This window comes from Tachypleus tridentatus, chromosome 8, assembly GCF_004210375.1.
Source record: "Tachypleus tridentatus isolate NWPU-2018 chromosome 8, ASM421037v1, whole genome shotgun sequence".
Lineage (NCBI taxonomy): Eukaryota > Metazoa > Arthropoda > Merostomata > Xiphosura > Limulidae > Tachypleus > Tachypleus tridentatus.
The window spans coordinates 154,075,041-154,089,027 of NC_134832.1; the positions used below are offsets into that span (position 1 = coordinate 154,075,041).

The 13,987-nt window shown below is 31.8% G+C and overlaps 1 pseudogene across 1 annotated transcript in view; it reads left to right on the plus strand.

Moving 5' to 3' along the window:
• LOC143223780 (glutamate receptor ionotropic, kainate 2-like) overlaps nucleotides 1-13,987 on the plus strand; it is a 157,530-nt pseudogene that overhangs the window by 83,251 nt on the left and 60,292 nt on the right. Inside the window, exon 6 of the transcript XR_013013073.1 lies at nucleotides 12,566-12,730. The product of XR_013013073.1 is annotated as a glutamate receptor ionotropic, kainate 2-like (transcript). The remainder of the gene's footprint in view (nucleotides 1-12,565; nucleotides 12,731-13,987) is intronic.

A 13,987-nucleotide genomic window follows, 5' to 3' on the forward strand; every position in this document is an offset into this window, starting at 1 on the left:
TATGCTAATATGCTATTTATAAAATCATCTTAGTTTATAAAATACAAAACCACAGTCTAATATAACAATATTTGAGGTATATGTACTTGTTGTGTTAGTTTTTCAATTTCGCACAAAGCTACTCGAGGGCTATCTGTGCTAGCTGTCCTTATTTTGCAGTGTAAGACTAGAAGGAAGGCAGCTAGTCATCACCACCCACCGCCAACTCTTGAGCTACTCTTTTAGCAACGAATAGTGGGATTCACCGTCTCATTATAACGCCCCCACGGCTGAAAGGGCGAGCATGTTTGGCGCGACGGGGATGCGAACCCACGACCCTCAGATTACGAGTCGCACGCCTTAACACGCTTGGACATGCCGGACCTATACTTGTTCTAACATGATATTAGTCAAGTGGGATAAATCATCATAAATGAAACATAAGAGACATCCCCCAAAATGATTCGAGCTTATAGATCGTAGAAAGTCTTTTTATTTAAACACTGTAAATCTGTTATGCTAGACGCTATACCTCCTGCCTCTTACAGTATCCCTCTCCAATCACTTAAAACTAATACGTTTCATCATAATCTATTATTACCTATATATTACCTATATCAATATATGTAAGTAGAGTAACTGAATTTTTTAGTGTTACACATACTAAAGCATTTATTAACGAACTTTCAAGTTTGAAAAAGACAGCTTTATAGAACATTTTTCATGTTATAAAAATACACCACATTTACTGTTTGTCATTACAAAGTATGTTTTACATCCAAAATACGTTTTATGTTAGTCTGACAATAAAGGACATATTTTATATAACAACAAAATTAACAGTCAATAAAAAACATACACTTTGACTTTGCATAATGATACGGAAAGCTTAAATGTACATTCATGATACTCTTAAAAGTTCAAGGTACATTAGGGAATTATTTTCTGTCTCTAAGTTACTACATCCTGGATTTTAGCATGCAGTTTTTTAAATACGTAAAGAAATAACAGTGTCATCCATCTCACAATTTGGGTTGTTATCTTAAAATTTATTTTAGGGAAAAAACAATTTGACAAACTAAGTGCTTGATAACCTTAGTTATTTACGATTAACACAAACTATAGCATGTGTGAATTATAAAATAATAAATCGTCAAGATTAAACTAGCTTCCACACGTCTAGTAGATTACAGTTAGAGTATACTTCTTGTATGCTTTCTACTAAGTTAGACTTTGCTAATGACCTTTGTTCAGTAGTCAAATAACAATCGATAACCTTAACTGAAGTATCAACATCTTCTATTGTTATGCACTATTTGGAACATAATGAAAACAAAAATCATTTTATTTTGTCTGTTAGATAACAAAAGAGAACACTGACTCTAATTGTAAAAAGTTAGATTATTCTCACATAGATATTGTGAATTCTTGGAAAATGTATTAAATGCTGTGATGTTACATCAGCCTATTATTGGAACAATAAATATTGTGAATAAGAAAGTGAACTTTTTCAGTATATTGATATTCTTGTCAGTTCTGTGTTCTACCTACATAAGATATGATCTACGTGAAAAGACATTTATCTTCTATACGATATAATTTCATAAAAGTGTTTATATAAATTCACAAAAAATATGTCACATATTCATCAGCATGATTGAATTTATCTTCACGGACTGCTTACCGATCTACATCATGCTTATTTAATTATATTAGTATTGTTCGAAAAGTATAGCATAATAAAATAGTGGGCCCGGCATGGCCAAGCGTGTTAAGGCGTGCAACTCGTAATCTGAGGGTCGCGGGTTCGCATCCCCGTTGCGCCAAACATGCTCGCCATTTCAGCCGTGGGGGCGTTATAATGTGACGGTGAATCCCACTATTCGTTGGTAAAAGAATAGCCCAAGAGTTGGCGGTGGGTGGTGATGACTAGCTGCCTTCCCTCTATTTTTACAGTGCTAAATTAGGGACGGCTAGCACAGATAGCCCTCGAGTAGCTTTGTGCAAAATTCCAAAACAAACAAATAAAATAGTTTTAGTTTCAGATTTTAAACATTAATAAAGCTGTCATAAGATTTACGAAAATGGGTACATTTCACTTGGCGCAAATAAAAACAAACAATGATTACTGTTTGATGACAGCCTAAAATTCAAACTGTTAATGTAAAAAACAAATACACATGAAACGTAGACTACTACTGTAATGATGACGGGTTCCCTTGAATAGCATACAGAGCCATAAAACTCATGTCTAATCTACACTAAACGAATAACAACTTTCTCGGGACTGGCATGTACTTTTAAGAAAGCCAGTAATGAAGATGAAGAAAAGTTGACTGTGGGAAGTACAGTATGATTTGAGGAATGTGTCAGTTAACAATGACCTATAGGAAGTTAAAAACAGTAATATTACAAAGTAGTTTATTTATAATTTATGAGCCTATTTTGTTGAGAAATTTTGGCCCTTGGCTTCTGCAGAGGAATTATTGGAAGGATGGAATACAAGAGTGCCAGAGAAAGTTATAGTTTTTGGATATTTCATGAAAGGACGAACAGATAAGATAGTCTGTGTGGTAAAAAATACATTTTACGCTACTCACAGACACAAGTTGAGGACATAACTAACAGAGCAGGATATATAATAAAGGGGACAGTGGAGATGCATCCAGGGATTAATGTGCAGAGAAAGATAAGTCAGAGAAGCAAATTAGTAATAAGACATTAAAGAAGAAACTGACTTTTTTCAAGTGTACTTCCCAGAAATAACTATGTAGAGGAAGTTATACTTAGGTCACTTGGGATAAATGCTAGGCTTACGTTAGTACGTAAGGATAATCAGATACGCTATCTAGACTTGTGAGAATGGAACTTCTTGGAATGGATGGTTTACGTTTAAAGCTATTAACTCAGCTGTAAGGAAATATTTATATTCGGATTAGACAGTGGTGAAAGCTAGGAAAAGGAAATGCAGAAACAATAAGAAGCAGAGAAAAGTTTAGCATAAGAAATAAGTATACAAGTAGCTATAAGGATAGGCTTACTTGTTACTATTGTAATTTTATCAGTACAATAAATAAAACAGATAACTTTAGAACACTGGTAGGGATAGAACATGTTCATGTAATGGAAAGAACGAAACATCGTTAAACATAGATGATGACAGAAGTTTATTTGATATACATAGTTACAGATTATTTAATAGAGATAGAAGTACTAAAGAGGAAGGGTGAGGACTGGAATTATGTATAAAATGTGAGATACATCCTGTTAACGTTAAGGATATTAAGGATCATAGCAAGGAGGTTGAATCCATTTGGGTTTCTATTAGTACATATAAAAGGAAAAGGCTTTTAATTGGAATTTGTTACAAAACACCAAATGATACTGATAATGTTAGTGAGAAACGTTACAGAAGAATTAGGATTTCAGCTGTAATGATGTCAGAATTATGGATGGCTTTAATTTCAGACATATTAGAGTCAAACCATGCAGGAAAAATGTTTTTGCAAACTGTTCATGATGGTTTTCTTCATCAATTATTCCAGAAACCTGCTAGAAAGATTGCTATTTTAGGTTTATTAATACTTGAAATACAGAAATTATCAAGATGATAAAAAGAAACATGGGAACATATGGATGCAGGTGAACATTACTATATTAGGCTTAATACTTTGCTGCAATGATGTTTGTTTGTTTTTGAATTTCGCACAAAGCTATTCGAGGGCTATCTGTACCAGCCGTCCCTAATTTAGCAGTGTAAGACTAGAGGGAAGACAGCTAGTCATCACCACCCACCGCCAACTATTGGGTTACTCTTTTACCAACGAATAGTGGGATTGACAGTCACATTATACGCCCCCACGGCTGGGAGGGCAAGCATGTTTAGCGCGACGCTGGCGCGAACCCGCGACCCTCGGATTAGGAGTCGCACGCCTTACGCGCTTGGCCATGCCGGGCCCAAGAACAATCATATTTTAGGTTTATTATTACTTCAAATACAGAAATTATCAAGATGATGGAAAGAAACATGGGAACATATGGATGCAAGTGAATATTACTATATTAGGCTTAACACTTTGCTGCATGTGGAGATAAGAACAATGATATTTTTCTTACAGATTTCAATAAAGCAACTTTACAATAAAAAGTGATATAATAAAACGTTTCTGTTGTGAATGGGGCAAGTTAGTTATTTGTAGACACTAATCAGATGTAGAGACTGTTTGATGATAAATTTTTAAACATTCAAGGTAAATATATTCCTTATAGAAAGAAAAAGGTAAAAACCATATTCACTTACAAAAGGTGTAATAAACAAAATTGAAGAAAAACATGATAAATTTAAGAAATTTAAATTGACTGGTATTACAAGATACTCAATTTAAATTGACTGGTATTACAGGATACTCAATTTAAATTAACTGGTTTTACAGGATACTTAATTTAAATTGACTGGTATTACAGGATACTCAATTTAAATTGACTGGTATTACAGGATACTCAATTTAAATTGACTGGTATTACACGATACTCAATTTATTATAGAATATCAAGGAAGTTGGTAAAACAAGAAATTAGGACATGAACAGGATGTCTGCAAAAAGATTGGATAAAAATGTAAAAATTAACAGTAAGGACTTATTTAAGTACATTAAGGGTAAATAGAATGTTAAAATAGGCATACGATGATAAATAAATGCCAGTATTAGAGAATTATTAGATGGCTTTATTGTCAAATTTTATTTGGTTTTTAGTACCGAAGGTTTAATCAGTATTCCACATCTTAAACAACTGAAAAATGTAATGATATGTTAAACGAGATGATTACATTGATTAGAACTGGTCGGAAAAAAACGATAAGGCTCCTAGCCGAGATAATATTTCACCTAAGGCTGTTAAAGGTTGAATATATAAACCACATCTGTTGTCGGTCCTTGAATAAAGGGCATGTGTCAGAGATTTGAAAGTTAGCTTATGCTTTTCTCCTTTACTAAGGAGGTGAGACAAATAGTTTCGGTAACATTAATCTTACAAGATTTGTAGGAAAAGTTTAGGAAAGTATAATAAAATATACTTTCAAAGTTAATTAACAAAATTTATAATTTTGTTACATAGTTAACACGGAATATCTAGCTTTACAAATATTTTGGTATTCATTTAAATTATTTCTGCTTATACAGACAAGGGTAAGAGCGTAAATGTTGTGTATCTGGATTTTCAGAAAGCAACTGAGAAGATACCTAATAAACGGCTTGTAGAAAAATCGTTTCTAGGGGTGTGGGAGATAAGCTAGCACATTGGATAGAAGAGTGGTTTAATGGGGCAAAGCAGAGGGTTTGTTACAAGTGGAGCTCAGTCAAACTGGATTAATGTCATAACTGAGGTAACTCAGGGCTCAGTGTTAGGGCCTTTGGTCTTTTTGATTTATGTCAATGACATATGTGAAGGAACATATGTCAATAAATTACTTACATTTGCTGATGATACCAAGGACGTCAGTGTTGATAGCTTTGAAGAAGTTGCTGTTGATTTAAAAAAGGATTTAGATCATGTAGTGAGTTGCGCAAATTAATGGCAGATTGGGGTTTTAATTATAATAAATTTAAAATACTGTATGTGGGTTATATTTTGAATTATAAATGTAATTTGGATGGAAATAACTTTAACAGTGTTATGAAAAAGGGATCTTGGTTAATGTTTGATCAGTCTCTAAAGCCATCCAAGCAGTATGCAGTTGCTAGTTATAGGACAAATATAAGTTTAGGTTGTAGCTTGAGAAATATTTAAAAAAGTCTAAAAATGTTATAATTTTATTGCATAGGCCACTGGTTAGGCCACATTGGAAGTATCGTGTTCAGTCATGGGCTCTTAACATTAGGGAAGACATCGAACTGATAGGGTTCAAAGAAGGTCATGATGTCTTGGATGGATAAGTTTTCATATGAAGAGAGGCAGAAATCTCATATTATTTTATTCTCAAAAAAGAAGAGCTAGAACGTCGTTCATTGAGGTGTTTAATGGAAACTGAAGGTGTTGATGCACCATCTTTTTTTGATTGAGGTGTTTAATGGAAACTGAAGGTGTTGATGCACCATCTGTTTTCATATTTAACAGTGACAACAGCAGAGGACGAGACACAAATTTTGGCAGACTCATCTTTAAGTAAGTTCTATTTTCTAACAGGGTTGTTCGCATTTTGAACGGGTTGCCTTCAGATGCTGTATAGGCTGTAAATTAAAACTAGTTTCAGAAAAAAGCTTGATTAGCATATGAATGATAAGAGCTGTCTTTAAACGTTTCATTTTTGTCGCTAAGTTAGTTCAAAGTGTTGAACAGCCAAGACTGACAAATACACTACATGGCCAAAAGTATGTGGACACCCGACCATCACATCCGTATATGCTTGTCGAACATCTCATTCCAAAACCATGAGTATTATTATGGAGTTGGTCCCCCGTTTGCTGCTATAACAGCCTCCGCTCTTCTGGGAAAGCTTTTCACTAGATTTTGTAACATGGCTACGGGGATTCGCTTCTATTCAGCCACAAGAGCATTAGTGAGGTCGAGCACTGATGTCGGGCAAGAAGGCCTGGCTCGCAGTCGGCGTTCCAATTTATCCCGAAGGAGTTCGTTGGGGTCGATGTCACGGATCTGTGCAGACTAGTCAAGGTCTTCCTCAACAACATCACAAACCATATCTTTACAGACTTTCCCCAAATGTTGCCACAAAGTTGGAAGCACTCAATTCTCTAGAATATTATTGTATGCAACAGCATTAAGATCTCCCTTCAGTGGAACTAAAGAGCCAAGCCCAAACCATGAAAAACAGCTCCAAACCAAGATTCATCTTCCATAAAACTTTACAGTTGACACTATGCATACAGGCAGGTAGCTTTCTCCTGGTATCCACCAAACCCAGATTCATCCGTGAGAGTGCCAGATAAAGAGGCGTGATTCATTACTCCAGAAAACATGTTTCCACTGCTCCAAAGCTCAATGGCGGTGTGCTTTACACCACTCCAGCCGACGTTTGGCATTGCGCATGGTGATCTTAGGTTTGTATGCAGCTGCTCGGCCATGGAAACCCATTTCATGAAGATACCAACGAACAGTTCTTGTTGCTTCCAGAGGCAGTTTAGAACTCGGTAGTGAGTGTTACATCTGTGGACAGACGATTTATACGCGCTTCAGCACTCGGCGGTCCCGTTCTCTAAGTATTGAGTGGTCTACCGCTTCGTAGTTGAGCTGTTGGTGCTCCTAGACGTTTCCACTTCACAATAATAGCACTTACAGTTGACCGGAGCAGCTCTAGCAGAGCGAAAATTTGACGAATTGACTTGTTGGAAAGGTGGCATCTCATGACAATGCCAAGTTGAAAGTCACTGAGCTCTTCAGTACGACCCATTCTACTGCAAATGTTTGTCTATGAAAATTGCATGGCTGTATGGTTGATGTTATACACCTGTTAGAAAGGGGTGTGGCTGAAATAGCCGAACCCACTAAATGGAAGGGGTGTCCACATACTTTTGGCCGTGTAGTGTAGGTCCCATGTTGTCTCAAAACTTTGTTATGTTAACATTCCGTGGAAATATAGAAAAACTGCCCTCAGCTACTACCTAAAGTAACATTATCCTTTGCAAGACCTTGTAATAAGAACATCATTTAACCATCGAAACACTATCAGTCTTTATGAAACATTTAATTGAAAACTATAAAGTAATATGTGTGAAAATAAATATTTTTCCAAGAACTGTTATACATAATAAGTATCATAGTTATATGTGTGAAGAAAGAGAATTCTAGACTTATACATTGAATTACTGCATGGTGTTTAGAGATTTAAATAAGCGTCCTTATCATGACTTGTGTTATGCATTTTAGTTATAGGATCAAAACCATTCTATAATGCATTAAATGTGTACAAAATATTAAAATCACAATCTGCTATATCGTTCAGTATTCATAAAATAAAACATTATGTACATTAAACCTTTCCAGTAATAAGTTAAACATGTAAGTCACATAACCGCCAATAGAAACACGTGTAATACAATTCAATTTATAAATTAAAACTGTAAACAAAAGAAGAGACAAGTTAAAAGCTGTATGCAGCCCAACAGAATTATGTGTTTATAAATACGCCACCTACCTTTGTAAATTCTATGTAATAGAAAATTATAAAGTTTATAGCACTAAATTCACAGATTGTTTCATTTATAACAGGACGCTAAATGTTATAGTAATGTTATAGTAACTAAAACTGTCATACAAATGAAAACTTTAGAATAATAAGTATGTATCTTACAATGTAATATCAGATTTTAATATCGAAGGTCATATAAAATGATCTCTGTATAGCTGCATTAACGATATATTCTGGTTTGCATCTACACATCTTATATTTACACAATGTTTTTATCACGTGTAGACCCTTTACAGTACTTATACAACATACATTATCCTGTAACATCTGCAATATTGATACTTAGTATTTATACAACATATTTTATTGTAGAACCTATTCAGTATTGATAACTTGTACGTATACAACATACATTATTGTATAACCTACACAATATTCATACCTAGTACCTTTCAGCATACGTTACTGTAAAACATATACAATATTCATATACAGTGCTTATATAACATACATTATTGTAGAACCTATACAATATTGACACCTACTATTTATACAATATACATTATTGTATTTCATTTACAGTACTGACATACACAGTTATGGAAAATACATTATTGTAGAACCAATAAAATATTGATATCTAGTACTTACACAACATATATTGTTTTAGAACCTATACAGTATTCATACGTGGTACTTCTTGAACATATATCATTGTATAACCTATACAATATTTAAATATAGTACCTATGCATTATTGTAGATTATTTATAGTACTGACACACAAACACAACAGTTATACAACATAAATTGTTATAGAACCTATATAATATTGATATCTAGTATTATTGTATATCCAATACAATATTCATGCCTTATTCTTATACAACATATATTATTGAAAATAATTTACAGTACTGACACACAACAGTTATGGAACCTACATTATTGTACAACATGTACAATATTGATACCTAGTACTTATAAAGCGTAAATAGTTGTATTCCCTATACAATATTAATACGTAGTACTTACACAACATACATTATTATATAACCTCTACATTATTGATACCTAGTACTTATACATCATACATTATTATATAACCTCTACATTATTTATACCTAGTACTTTCACAACATACATTATTATATAACCTCTACATTATTGATACCTAGTACTTACACAACATACATTATTATATAACCTCTACATTATTGATATCTAGTACTTATACAACATACATTATTATATAACCTCTACATTATTGATACCTAATACTTATACAACATACATTATTATATAACCTCTACATTATTGATACCTAGTACTTACACAACATACATTATTATATAACCTCTACATTATTGATACCTGGTACTTACACAACATACATTATTATATAACCTCTACATTATTGATACCTGGTACTTACACAACATACATTATTATATAACCTCTACATTATTGATACCTAGTACTTATACAACATACATTATTATATAACCTCTACATTATTGATACCTAATACTTATACAACATACATTATTATATAACCTCTACATTATTGATACCTAGTACTTACACAACATACATTATTATATAACCTCTACATTATTGATACCTGGTACTTACACAACATACATTATTATATAACCTCTACATTATTGATACCTAGTACTTATACAACATACATTATTGTAGATCATTTACAATACTGACACACAACAGTTATACATCATACATTTTTGTAGATCATTTACAGTACTGACACAACAGTTACACAACATACATTATTATAGAACCTATATAATATTGATACCTAGTATTTATACAACATATATTATTGTATATCCAATACAATATACATGCCTTATTCTTACACAACATATCTTATTGTAAATAATTTACAGTACTGACACACAACAGTTATACATCATACATTATTGTAGAACTTATACAATAAAGATAACTAGTACTTATACCTCATACACTATTGTAGAAACTACAGTATTGGTACCTAGTACTTACACATGATACATTACTCTATAACCCATAAAATATTGATACCTAGTACGTTTACAACATAAAGGGTTGCATAACCTATACGATATTGATATTTCGCACTTATACAATATACATTATCGTAGATCATTTACTATACTGACACACAAAAGTTATACAACATCCAATATTTTAGAATCTATACAGTATTGATACTTAGAAACCTATATAATATTGATACCTAGTATTTATACAACTTCAATACTGATACCAACACTTCTACGATATATGTATTATACAGTCTGATACATTCATTACAGTAATCATACAAAACACTTTTACAACCTATTTTATTATAGACCTGTTAGTGTTTTGATATCATTATAAAACTTTTGCAAATTTTTGAACATGTGTTTAAAATACTGAATAGAAAAATAAGCTGACCTTAGTTACACCTATGCTAATATAATACTGTCAGGACAGTGAAGTGACCTTAGTTACACCTATGCTAATATAATACTGTCAGGACAGAGAAGTGAAATATTCGTCCATTTGTTTGAATCTTTAATAACATACTCCTTTGATTAAGCAATGAATAAAGTCATTAATGCGGAGTCGTGGATATTAATTTTTTACATTTTATACCTAACAGAATAAAATATTTCTCTCGAAACAGATTCAAATTTTTAAAACTATATTTAAAAGTTAGTGACTTTCCAAAAGTCATTAAAATTCATATCCACGAAGAGCAAAAAACATCATTCACAGAATATTTGATTCAGAAGAAGATGCAACATTTTCCTTCAGTCCTTTCATTATCTAGTCTTGAAGATGGTTGTGGCAATTTAATATAAGTAACTAATTATTCGAAAATGTAACTGTTTAAGAATTACATTAATCTTTAGAGATTTTTGTCTGTTCATCTGCCCTATTGGTTGATTCGCTGTTAGAATACCAACTCAATTTTACGTAAACTGAAGTTTCAGATGAACGACCAAATAATAAATAGGCTAATAATTTCCCACAACTTCCGTAAGAGTTACCAGATGATAATAAGACAAAATGTTTCCTCTGAGTATTCTCCAGATTACATTATCTTTCTTTGAAAGTATTTAAACGTCTACGATATACATATCTGCAACAGATAAGTCCTGGATAAACTTCGAGATGAAGTTTTTGTTTAGAACTAATTAAATATCTTCTATAACTATAAAAAATAAGTCCTTGTACATCAATGTTTTCTTTGAAACTAATTAAATATCTTCTATAACTATAAAAAATAAGTCCTTGTACATCAATGTTTTCTTTGAAACTAATTAAATATCTTCTATAACTATAAAAAATAAATCCTTGTACATCAATGTTTTCTTTGAAACTAATTAAATATCTTCTATAACTATAAAAAATAAATCCTTGTACATCAATGTTTTCTTTGAAACTAATTAAATATTTTCTATAACTATAAAAATAAGTCATTGTACATCAATGTTTTCTTTGAAATTAATTAAATATCTTCTATAACTATAAAAATAAGTCCTTGTACATCAATGTTTTCTTTGAAACTAATTAAATATCTTCTATAACTATAAAAAATAAATCCTTGTACATCAATGTTTTCTTTGAAACTAATTAAATATTTTCTATAACTATAAAAATAAGTCATTGTACATCAATGTTTTCTTTGAAATTAATTAAATATCTTCTATAACTATAAAAAATAAGTCCTTGTACATCAATGTTTTCTTTGAAACTAATTAAATATCTTCTATAACTATAAAAAATAAGTCCTTGTATATCAATGTTTTCTTTGAAACTAATTAAATATCTTCTATAACTATAAAAAATAAGTCCTTGTACATCAATGTTTTCTTTGAAAATAATTAAATATCTTCTATAACTATAAAAAATAACTCCTTGTACATCAATGTTTTCTTTGAAAATAATTAAATTCTATACATATAAAACATAAGACTTGATTAAACTTGTAGATAACTGTTTTATTTGAAACTGACTAAATATATTCCATATATAAGAGATAAATTCCTGTTTAACTCGGAGACAAATATTTTCTTTTTTTAGTTTAACTTGTTCAAGGCGCTGAAATGTACGGTACTATTTTCGATATTAAACTATAGTACACATGTATATGTATAACAATATATACTATATTAAACTAGAGTACAAAATTATAGTGTATACATATGTATAATAAGGTATACAATATAAAACTAGAGTAGGTATATATGTGTATCAATACGCATGATACAAAACTAGAGTCCATTTATATGTATAAAAATATACGGTATACGAAACCAGAGTTCACACGCATGTATCACAACATGCACTATATGACTATAGCACAGGTATATAGGTATACCAATTTACTAAATAAAACCTCTGACATCCACTAGTTCAAGCAGTTTTTCAAATCCTTTTCAGGATCTTCACACTATTAAGCTCGGTGAATTTCAGCATGGATCTACCAACATATCTGGATTTCGGCTCGTGGATCCTTCTCGGCGCAGTGTTAAGATAATTGTTAACGACAGGATTTTTGACAAGCTACGATATGGTCAAGAGCCCGAGCCTGGACGTTTGTTAAATGTATTGCACTGGTTGTGTAGTAAACTTATGTCACCTGTGTATCAGAGTTTGAAGATATTTTAAGTGACTGAAATATAACTTTCAAATATTACTAAATGTATCAAGAATTAACCAATATTACACTTTACCAAGTAAGCACACCGAGACCATACAATTTTATTTTCTTCACCAAGTAGAATCATTTAGACCTGACAAATTTTATTATTTACAAAGTAAACACACCAAGACCTTACAATTTTTATAAAATACAGAGCTAACACACCTAGACTTTACTATTGTTTACCAATGTAACGGATCTACACACTGCGTGTTTTATTCTTTACAAAGTAAACACACCAAGACCTTACAATTTTTATTAAATACAAAGCTAACACACCTAGACTTTACTATTGTTTACCAAAGTAACGGATCTACACACTGCGTGTTTTATTCTTTACAAAGTAAACACACCAAGACCTTACAATTTTTATTAAATACAAAGCTAACACACCTAGACTTTACTATTGTTTACCAATGTAACGGATCTACACACTGCGTGTTTTATTCTTTACAAAGTAAACACACCAAGACCTTACAATTTTTATTAAATACAAAGCTAACACACCTAGACTTTACTATTGTTTACCAAAGTAACGGATCTACACACTGAGTTTTTTATTCTTTACATAGTAAACACACCAAGACCTTACAATTTTTATTAAATACAAAGCTAACACACCTAGACTTTACTATTGTTTACCAAAGTAACGGATCTACACACTGAGTTTTTTATTCTTTACAAAGTAAACACACCAAGACCTTACAATTTTTATTAAATACAAAGCTAACACACCTAGACTTTACTATTGTTTACCAAAGTAACGGATCTACACACTGAGTTTTTATTCTTTACATAGTAAACACACCAAGAGCTTACAATTTTTATTAAATACAAAGCTAACACACCTAGACTTTACTATTGTTTACCAAAGTAACGGATCTACACACTACGTTTTTTATTCTTTACATAGTAAACACACCAAGAGCTTACAATTTTTATTAAATACAAAGCTAACACACCTAGACTTTACTATTGTTTACCAAAGTAACGGATCTACACACTATGTTTTATATTCTTTACAAAGTAAACACACCAAGACCTTACAATTTTTATTAAATACAAAGCTAACACACCTAGACTTTACTATTGTTTACCAAAGTAACGGATCTAAACACTGCGTTTTTTATTCTTTACATAGTAAACACACCAAGACCTTA